Source organism: Ctenopharyngodon idella, chromosome 24, assembly GCF_019924925.1.
Source record: "Ctenopharyngodon idella isolate HZGC_01 chromosome 24, HZGC01, whole genome shotgun sequence".
NCBI classification, from domain to species: Eukaryota; Metazoa; Chordata; class Actinopteri; order Cypriniformes; family Xenocyprididae; genus Ctenopharyngodon; species Ctenopharyngodon idella.
Window position 1 is genome coordinate 5,057,023 of NC_067243.1, and position 8,150 is coordinate 5,065,172.

Below are 8,150 nucleotides of genomic sequence, written 5' to 3' on the forward strand. Positions count from 1 at the left end.
ATTGTCATATGATCTTGCATTCGGATGCTGGTGTTTGGGAACACAACCGTGTGAGATGCTTTTAAACAAAATCATTCCGATGACAGACTTTTTCAGAACCACTAAACCAACATTTGAGATGCTGCGATATGATTGGTCCGCTGATTAGTCCAGTTATCCAATTACAGCCTCTGCTGAGGCAAAGTCACATGACTTTATTGTTGCACATCGAGGGATTTATTCAGTAAATGTGTTTCTATCGTAGTTTATGCGCATGTCTTCTTATCGGATAAAGAAATTATCCGCCTCAACTGAGTGCAGAAGTTTTTTATGCACATTTTTAGAATTTCTGCGCGTCTTGACATTTCCATCCAGCGATATCCCAAAATGCACATACAAACCTGATTCCAAAAAAGTTGGGACACTGTACAAATTGTGAATAAAAAAGGAATGCAATGATGTGGAAGTTTCAAATTTCAATATTTTATTCAGAATACAACATAGATGACATATCAAATGTTTAAACTGAGAAAATGTATCATTTTAAGGGAAAAATAAGTTGATTTTAAATTTCATGGCATCAACACATCTCAAAAAAGTTGGGACAAGGCCATGTTTACCACTGTGTGGCATCCCCTCTTCTTTTTATAACAGTCTGCAAACGTCTGGGGACTGAGGAGACAAGTTGCTCAAGTTTAGGAATAGGAATGTTGTCCCATTCTTGTCTAATACAGGCTTCTAGTTGCTCAACTGTCTTAGGTCTTCTTTGTCGCATCTTCCTCTTTGTGATGCGCCAAATGTTTTCTATGGGTGAAAGATCTGGACTGCAGGCTGGCCATTTCAGTACCCGGATCCTTCTTCTACGCAGCCATGATGTTGTAATTGATGCAGTATGTGGTCTGGCATTGTCATGTTGGAAAATGCAAGGTCTTCCCTGAAAGAGACGACATCTGGATGGGAGCATATGTTGTTCTAGAACTTGGATATACCTTTCAGCATTGATGGTGCCTTTCCAGATGTGTAAGCTGCCCATGCCACACGCACTCATGCAACCCCATACCATCAGAGATGCAGGCTTCTGAACTGAGCGCTGATAACAACTTGGGTTGTCCTTGTCCTCTTTAGTCCGGATGACATGGCGTCCCAGTTTTCCAAAAAGAACTTCAAATTTTGATTCGTCTGACCACAGAACAGTTTCCCACTTTGCCACAGTCCATTTTAAATGAGCCTTGGCCCAGAGAAAATGTCTGCGCTTCTGGATCATGTTTAGATATGGCTTCTTTTTTGACCTATAGAGTTTTAGCCGGCAACAGCGAATGGCACGGTGGATTGTGTTCACCGACAATGTTTTCTGGAAGTATTCCTGAGCCCATGTTGTGATTTCCATTACAGTAGCATTCCTGTATGTGATGCAGTGCCGTCTAAGGGCCCGAAGATCACGGGCATCCAGTATGGTTTTCCGGCCTTGACCCTTACGCACAGAGATTGTTCCAGATTCTCTGAATCTTTGGATGATATTATGCACTGTAGATGATGATAACTTCAAACTCTTTGCAATTTTTCTCTGAGAAACTCCTTTCTGATATTGCTCCACTATTTTTCGCCGCAGCATTGGTGATCCTCTGCCCATCTTGACTTCTGAGAGACACTGCCACTCTGAGAGGCTCTTTTTATACCCAATCATGTTGCCAATTGACCTAATAAGTTGAAAATTGGTCCTCCAGCTGTTCCTTATATGTACATTTAACTTTTCCGGCCTCTTATTGCTACCTGTCCCAACTTTTTTGGAATGTGTAGCTCTCATGAAATCCAAAATGAGCCAATATTTGGCATGACATTTCAAAATGTCTCACTTTCAACATTTGATATGTTATCTATATTCTATTGTGAATAAAATATAAGTTTATGAGATTTGTAAATTATTGCATTCCTTTTTTATTCACAATTTGTACAGTGTCCCAACTTTTTTGGAATTGGGTTTGTATAAAAATGAAAAAACATAGGTAATGCCAGGATGAAAGTTTGCCACACGTATATATTTCTTACCCGCTATGAAGCTGTACTTTGCATTTAATGTGACACATACTGTGTGATTTTAATCTTCAATTTTGTTTTTCAGGTAAAAATCACCAATACCCAGTCCAGTTCTGAATATCTGTGATATTATTTATCAAACATCACTTATTTTGTCAAATATTGTAACTAAATGCTAATGTTGTCATTGCACAGCCTGGGGAACCTCATGAATTTTAATGGACTTCTGTGTTGACGATGTAAAATGTAGAAGAAAATAAAGGAAACTAGTTCCAGCATCAGGTGTCATTTTAATGAATGAATTGCCTTTTTTATACATAATAACATCCAATATGCCCTTCTTCCATAATGTCAACCTCTAGATTACTGGTTTTGCTTCAGGAACCAGATTTCATATTGAGCATCAAATGGCGACCAAATGCAGTATCAAATTAAACCAAAATGTCCTTCAAATCAAACATTAAAACGTATTAATTGTGCATGAAACAAATTGTGGTCATCCTCATTTTACATAATTGAATATTATATTTATATACAGTTAATGTCATCTGGATCTTATTTTCTTGATTCTGGAGTATTTTTTCTTGAGGATCAGCAAAATGACAGAAAAATAATCTTGTTTTTTTGCAGCGTAGAAACATGTTTCCTTCATATTTGATTCCGGCTGGACGAGGGAATTACGCAAGACATGGAGGATGTCTTTTGTACAGAGAAAATCACCATGTAAAAGTGCACCGGATGCTAAACATGCCAAAAAAAAAAAAAAAAAAAAAAAAAAGAGCAGAGCAGAGAATCATCATTTCATGTCAAGCCGTTCACATTTTTTCTGAGGAATGAGGAGAGTAAATGCATAATCATTTTTAAAGTACATGTAACGTATACATTCGATAATTACCTTTTTGAAGACACTCAGAGGGTTTAAACCCCTTATCCAGAAATGCATTCGCTGACATTTAAAAAGCTAAATGGACGTCTTGAGCAATGCAAATGTCTCACTATAACGTCTGTGCTGGAAACAAACCCTCAAAATACTTAAAGCAGCTGTCAGCGTTTTGAAGAAGCTTCTTTGCCGCAGGGGAGAAAAGTCTGAGATTTAATAAGACAAAAAGAGAAAGGGAAAGATTAGAAGAGAGATCAAACTTTAAAGACACTTTAGCTTAATTTCTCCACAGGATGCCAGAAGCCGACGGCTTCCAGTCCTCTTGGGAAGTTCCTCCTGACGAGTTCAGAAGTCATAATTATGATGTGAAGTTCGCTCAAGTGAATTTTGTTGGAAATAAATGGATGCGTCAGTCTCTGTTTTTCACGTGTTCGAAGCGCGTGTTTATTTAGGAGCACGTTTCAAAGAAGGAAATTCTAACTTTACAAGGTGAATGAAACATCATTATGCCGCGTCCCAGGCAAACCGTGTTTTTCCAACCTTCTACCCCTGAAAGTGCACTGGAACGGCAGTCAAACCCGTGACTTCCCACCCGTGAACTCGTACTAGATCAATGTACTCCCAGTTCCGCGCTCTGACATCACATAGCCCGTGAAACAAACAACGGCAGCCCCTACGGAGGCGGTGTTTATGCAAGTGCACGGGAAAATAACGTAAAATAAAAGATATAACAGCTTCTCTTGCCTCATGTGCCGTTTTCCTCCTCCGTTTCCCTCAAATAAGCAAGGAGTAAGCACCTTTGGTGATAGAAATAATTGTAAATGAGCATAAGCCCCGTATGGTCCGCCATGCTGGTTTGTTTACAGTCAGGCAGTTTGGCGTGACTTTCTTGGAACGCTACAAAGTTGTGAGTCGTGACTTATGAGCTCAAAAACCTGCCTGGAACGCAGCATAGTGTTCTAATGCTGCCGGAGAGAATTATGGGAAATGTAGTTTTGTTGCACAAGCTTGTCGGCTCAATCATCTTACACTGAAAAAATTGATTTTCTTACTTTGGTATTTTTGTCTTGTTTTCCTGTTAAAATATCTAAATATTCTTAAATCAAGATAAATTTACTGGAGATGCAAAATGACTTTTGATTAAATGAAACATTAATCAAAATTAGTGAGTTTTTGCTGAAAACAATGGAGTCAGAAAAAATACACTTGTTTTCCCTTTGAATTAAGACTTACATTTTTATTTATTTATTTATTTATTTTTTGACTGCACTGGCAGATAGTTTTTCTTGTTTTCAGCAAAACTCACCTAATTTTAATAAATTTTCTAGAAAACAAGACTTCATATTATATGTCATTTTTTTTCTCAGATAAATAAGAATGCTTTGTATGGAAGCTTATTTCCGCCACTAAATAAAAAAAATAAAAAAGGTAATTGCGACTTTATCTCTCACAATTCAGACTTCTTTTCTTGCAATTGCGAGTTTATATCACAATTCTTTTTCTCATAATTGCGAGATATAAACACACAATTGCGAGTTATAAAGTCAAAATTGCGAGATATAAAGTCGCATTTCTAACTTTTTCTCATAATTGCGAGATATAAACACACAACTGCGAGTTATAAAGTCAAAATTGCGAGATATAAAGTCGCATTTCTAACTTTTTCTCAGAATTGCGAGATATAAACACAATTGCGAGTTATAAAGTCAAAATTGAGAGATATAAAGTCGCATTTCTAACTTTTTACTCAGAATTGCGAGATATAAACACACAATTGCAAGTTATAGTCAGAATTGAGAGATATAAAGTCACATTTCTAACTTTTTTTCTCATAATTGCGAGATATAAACTCACAATTATAAGTTATAAAGTAAAAATTGTGAGAGAAAGTCGCATTTCTAACTTTTTTCTCAGAATTGCGAGATATAAACTCAATTGCGAGTTATAAAGTCAAAATTGCGAGACAGTCGCATTTCTAACTTTTTCCTCAGAATTGTAAGTTTATATCTTGCAATTTAGACTTTATAACTCACAATTCTGACTTTATAACTTTATAACTTTAAATCTCGCAATTCTGAGAAAAAAGTCAGAATTGTGAGATAAAAAGTCACATTTACCTTTTTTTTTTTTAAGTTCATGGCGGAAACAAGCTTCCATAGTTTTGATATTTGTACTAGAAAAAATAACACAAAAATACTGAGTAAGAAAATCATTTTTTGCAGTGTAAGCTTAGCTCACAAAATGCACTCAAAGTAAATTGTAACGTAAAACTTAATTATAAATTAAAGAAATGAGAATGAGAGCTGAAAAATGGCTCATTTCTGACGTGAAAACTTTCTTCAAAATAGAGCCGATTGTGACTTTAGCATCCTTGTGTCAGCAAGTCCTGACTCGTGTTTTGGCAGCTCAGTCAAATCTGTTCATAACTTCATGTGGCGAGTGAAAACTGCACCCTAAGCATTCTGACATATATAAAACAGGCTCAAAACTGCAGCGCATCAAACGTCATTCATGCATTCTACTGAAAAATACACTGACAATAAAACACTGAACTTTTAAAAGGAGTTAGTCAAAATGTATTGTATTTTTAAATGCCACATAAATCAGACTAATGTGGTGTTTGACCATTGTGAGTGACCCTCAGCTGCGCTGCAGGGACAGTGAACTGTGTTGTAACTCTGGATGAAATTAGATGGTGCTGATGTGATTATAGGACCTCAGAGAGACCCAGCAAACATCTCCAACACGCCAGAGTTCAACAGGGACGCCAGACAATACTGAGGCACAAAAGCAAACAATATAAACATTTCAAAAGCACTTAAAATCTGTAAATAGACTGCTGTGTCGTGCATGCCAGTCAAATGAAGTGCACTTCCAAAATAAACCTGCCTGAGCTGAACGCACTTCAACAGACAGTCGTCAGAAATTCAGAATGCAAATGTAGGCGAGGAAGAGTACCAATCACAATGCAGCATGCAAATATTGCAATGGCTTAATGAATATTCCGAGAAGGTACATGTTGCATTCACTTGTTTTGAAATGAAAATAATGACCAGAATCAAGAAATAGACAACTCTAAGACTGAAAGCATGTACCTTCATTACAAGACATTTCTCACTATAAATGTCATGAAGCTCAGTACACAGACACTAAAATGCACAATCATCTAAAGTGTGTGTGTGTGTGTGTGTGTGAGCATAATCCTCTTATAGAGTCGATTCAGTGCCGTTCATGTCAGCTGACTTCATGAATGTCTATTAGCTTCTTTGTGTTTGACTTTGAGTAGCAGTGAAGCTTTCAGAGCTTGACTCTATCCCAGCTAAGAAAAATAAGAACCTTCTGCTAATGCAGCCACCCAGTAAGTCATTAAAAAGCTCCTGAACGTTCTAAACACCCAGTTTTTTAAAAGTTCGTTTGTTATACGAACATTAAACTGAGATACCAGAAAGTATTTGAACATCAAGTATTTCACCAGTGTTTCAACTTATGCAGTGGTGCTTTGGAGGACAAGCATGACTTTGTGTTTTAGTTCAGCAGGTCGTGTTGTTTCTGAGAGTCAGAGGTCCTGATCTGAGATCTGTGGTCTGTCTCACCTCAGTCTCATCTGATTTCTGTGACGGCCGTTAACAGCAGAGATCAGGGCAGATCGGCCTATTACAGATTCAGATCCATGCAGTCGACGCTGGAGGAGGTCGAGACAGAGCGAGCGCTCACCGCGGGGAAATCAGACCAGGACATGGTGACTTACTCTAATATTTCATGCAGCTCATTTTATTGCATAACAGCCGAATCCTGCGTAACCTTCTCAGATCAGCTACACTCGTTACACACAGTCAGCGCTGCTAGTGTGACTGATTTATTCACACTTAATTCATGTAATATCTTGTTCTGTTTATGGATAATGCAGTGAATTCAAATATACATCTGATTTGATTTTTCTAGACATGTTGCTCTGAGAAAGAGAGTTGATCTGTCATAGTTAAATTGCACTAAACTCCGCCCACTCCTCCTCCACCAATAAGAGCGCTCGAGCACTCATTACTGACAGCTGCAGTGATGTTGAGGAGGTTTAAAGCTCCAGTGGTTGATCAGCGTTTGACTCTAAGATGGTTACGCATTGACTGTCTTTACAGTGATTTAATCTTTCCTAATTATAATTCTTAGCGAAAATTTAAACAGTACCTCCTCCTAGGGCTTTCGAGCTAAAACCACCAAACTCGATTCAGACCTTCAGACTGTTCTGACTCAGGTTGCTGTATCTTTTCTAATTGATCCGACTTAGGATTTTTGTTAAACTTACGATCTAATCTGTGAAAAGTCTCAGGCTTTCAATGAGGGGGGTGAAGACTTTTGTACTATGAGACTTTTAGAGTATTTAAGCTGTATATCACTAGCAAAGCTTAATGACTATCTTAGGACAACATGTTAAAACATGCTAGCAACTTGCTAATTCATGGTATCAACATGTTAAAACATGCTAGCATCATGTTAAAACATGCCATCAGCATGCTAATTCATGCTATCAGCGTGTTAAATCATGCCAGCAATGTGTTAAAACATGTTAACAACAAGCTAATTCATGTTAGCAATGTGCTAAAACATGTTGATTCATGCTAGCAAAATGCTAAAAACATGCTAGGAATGTGTTAAAAATGCTAATTCATGATAGCAACAAGTTAAAACATACTAGCAACATCGTAATTTATGCTAGCAACATGCTAATTTATGTTATCAATATGCTAAAACATGCTAGAAACGTTAATTAATGTTAAAGTGTTAAAAAATGCTAACAGCATGTTAATGCTAGCAAAGTGTTAAAACATGTTAATTCATGTTAACTAATGTGCTAAAAATACTAGCAAATTCATGCTAGCAAAGCTTTAAATCATGTTATCAGTCTGTTAAAGATGCTAATTAATGCTAACAATGTGCTAACAAATGTTAGCAACATGCTAATTCATGTTAGCAATGTTGTAAAACATGTTAGCAACATGTTAATTCATGCTAGCAAAATGTTAAAACATGTTAATTCATGCTAGCAAGATGTTAAAACATGCTAGCAACTTTTTAATTCATGTTAACAATGGGTTAAAACATGTTAACTCACATTAGCAATGTTAGCAACATGTTAATTAATGTTAGCAAAGTGTTAAATCATGTTAGTAACATGCTAATTCACGCTAGCAGCATGATAAAACATGCTAGCAACATGTTAAATCATGATAGCAATGTGCCAAATCATGTTTGCAACCAATAC